Raw genomic sequence first — 3,093 nt, 5'->3', positions numbered from 1 at the left:
TGAAGATGTGGAGGTATTATATATTCTTTTTCCCTTTATTGTTTTTTTTTCCATGTTTTATATAATGTATGAATGACGTAAATTTCAAATTCAACTGAAAATACATTTTATTTTTACCAGTGAAGTTAGCTTCAAAAGTTTATGTAAGAAATCCTGAATAGTTCTTCTTGATAATTGAAAATTACAAGACCTAATGTATACAAACAAAAAGATTGATTCGGGAAAGTAAATAAAAAGATAACTAATCTAGGAAAGAATAAAATCAATATCACTAATTACAGATCCTAAAATATATGCATATCAATCTAATATTTTCACATATCAATTATAATATTTTCACATTCCCCTCAAGCTAAGTTGTATATATTATACAAGCCTAGTTTGGAATTGAATTCTTCAAAGTTTATCTAGGTCGAGCCTTCAGAAGGATGTCTGCAATCTGTTTCTTTGTTGGAATGTAGTTGAGTTCTATGATCCTTGAATTCACCTTCTCATAAATGAAGTGTTTATCTATTTTAACATGCTTTGTTCTATCGAGATGAACCGGGTTCTTAGCAATGCTGATGGCAACTTGACTATCACTGTACATTTTGAAAAATGTAGGTGCCTTAATTTTCAACTCATTCAATAACCTTTTAATCTACATCCACTCACATATACCTAATACCAGTGTATGGTATTCTGATTCTACACTACTCCAAGAGACAACGGCTGATTGTTTTTTTGTTGTGCCAAGTGACTAGATTTCCCCATACACAGATACAGTAACCACTAATCGATCATCTATTAGTCAACTCTCCAGCCCAACTAGAATCCGTGTAGACTTCTAGGTCTCAGTTGTTATGTTTTTTGAAGTACAACCCAAAACCTGGTGTCATTTTGAGGTACCTTAGAATACGATAAACAGCTCCAAATACTCCTCATTAGGGTTATGCATATGTTAACTTACAACACTAACAGAGAAAGCAATATCAAGTCTGTTGTGGGAGAGATAAATTAATTTTTCGACTAATCTTTGATAGCTCTGTGACACCGCGTACTAATTATTCTATAATTAGTACTTGTAATTATTTTGATAAGGAATTTGTTCTTCAATTTAGCACAATTCTTTTAGTAAAAATAAATCCCTAGCTTGTATAAATATTTTAAAGCCCAATTCCTAAGAATTATTATTATATACCCAATTTCCTAAGACTAAACTATTCTTGGATCTTAGTGATGGGGTGTGGACCCCGGCCCAGGAAGAATTGGGAAGCCCAAAGAGAATAAGATGATGCCCAAAGGAAAAGGGGCGGAAGCCCAGAAATTAATAAAACCCGAAAGAAGATCCGACCGAGTCGAGGAGTCGAGCCGACTCCAAGATCGGGACGAGGACTCGGCGAAAGTGACAAGGAGCCGTTAAAGGGCATTTAAAGAAGCATTGAAGAAGTCGGTCAAAGAGCCGTTGGGAGGCCCAATAACGGCAGCCCAACGGCCCTCTGATGTAATTAGCCATCAAAGTCCAATTTAATGTACTTAAAGCCCGAATTAAAGGAGGGCCTACTATATAAAGGCCCCTCCAAGATGGAAAAGAGGCGAGTCCATGCCCAGAGAATAGAGAGACACGTTTACTAAAATTATCCATTCCCTTCTATTTTAGATAGCTTTATTGAAAGGTGTATCTACCAACCAAGGTTGTGTTGGACTTCCTTGGGCCCAAAAACCCTAAAACCAACACTGGCTCCGTTTGTGGGGATCGAAACAAAGAGTCACGTCCATTCTTGAGCATCGGAATTCGCAGAGGAAAAGAGGCGAGCGAGCAGGAAGTGGAAAACTTTACAACATGTCCGAAGGGTGAAGCCGTGCCTCCAATCGTAACCGTGAGCCGGAAGCTGATCTGAGAGGGCAGCTGAACCATCGAAATTCACAGAGTCAGGAAAATGACTCGGCACCTCGAAACTGACCCCCGACAATAATACCTCTCACCCCCGAGCAGATTCGGGCCATTGGTCGAGCGATCGCAGCAGAGACCCGAGAAAGGGGAGAACCGTCGACCTCTCGACCGCCGAACGCACAGCCATGCAATTGGCAATTGCCCCAAAGGTCGGACGGAGACAGACGAGAAGACCGACAAGCGGAAGACCCGCTAGTGCGGTCGGTACATTCGAGGCTAGGCCCGAATGTGATGCGCCAATCGACAAGAGAACGATTGGGGGGAGGAGAACCCAGCCGCGCACCGGCGAGTCAGCGAAATCGAGAGGCCACCCGAGAAAGAACTCGTACCAGAAGAACGCGAACTCAGGCACGCCAAGCCGAGCGACCCACCCGCAATGAGGAGCGGCAGGCCGAGTCACGGGTCGGCGAAAGTACGGAGTCCACAGGAAACCACACTCGAAACGCTGGAGATGTGGCCCACTTGGCCCAAGAGCTGCGGAATCTAAAGGAGCAAGTGGAAGGTAGAACCAAGTCCCCAGGTCGGACGTTGCTCACCGCCTTGCCCTTCTCGGCCGAGATTACAGTGTGAAAGATACCCAACAACTTTAAGTTCCCGGAGCAAGCCACCTTCGACGGATCCGGCGACCCGCGCGAACATCTTCTGAGTTACCAAGCCAAAATGCAGGTCTTGGGGGTCCAGGATCCCGTCATGTGTCGCGCTTTCCTACCGATGCTGAAGGGCTCAGCACAGAGATGGCTGGTAGCTTTGCCCCAGGCTCGATTCACAGCTTTGAAGAATTGGCCGATCGCTTCATGAGTCATTACGCAGTTAACATCAAGCCCCAAAAAGATTTAACTTATCTGGGAGATATCCATCAAGAGGAGGGCGAGTCCATCAAAACTTACATAGCCTGGTGGCAGAAAGAGATCCAATCCATCGAGGAGGTAGAGGACCAGACTGCCCTTGTAACACCAAGAAATTTTTAAACTTTTAAAACTTATATAATGAAGGTAAATCCTTATTAAATCTCAAAACCAAACATAAGAGTGCGGGGTGCTATGCCACATCTGAGCTGGAGAGCTCAGATGCACAGGCTAATTAACTAAAATCCTCAATGCAAACGTCAATACATAATCATGGCACGCAGGCCGAAAGGGAAACTAACTAATCTATGCTTC

Source organism: Ipomoea nil, unplaced genomic scaffold, assembly GCF_001879475.1.
Source record: "Ipomoea nil cultivar Tokyo-kokei standard unplaced genomic scaffold, Asagao_1.1 scaffold1952, whole genome shotgun sequence".
NCBI classification, from domain to species: domain Eukaryota; kingdom Viridiplantae; phylum Streptophyta; class Magnoliopsida; order Solanales; family Convolvulaceae; genus Ipomoea; species Ipomoea nil.
The sequence above is the reverse complement of the archived record's forward strand: the minus strand, read 5'-3'. Positions refer to the sequence as shown.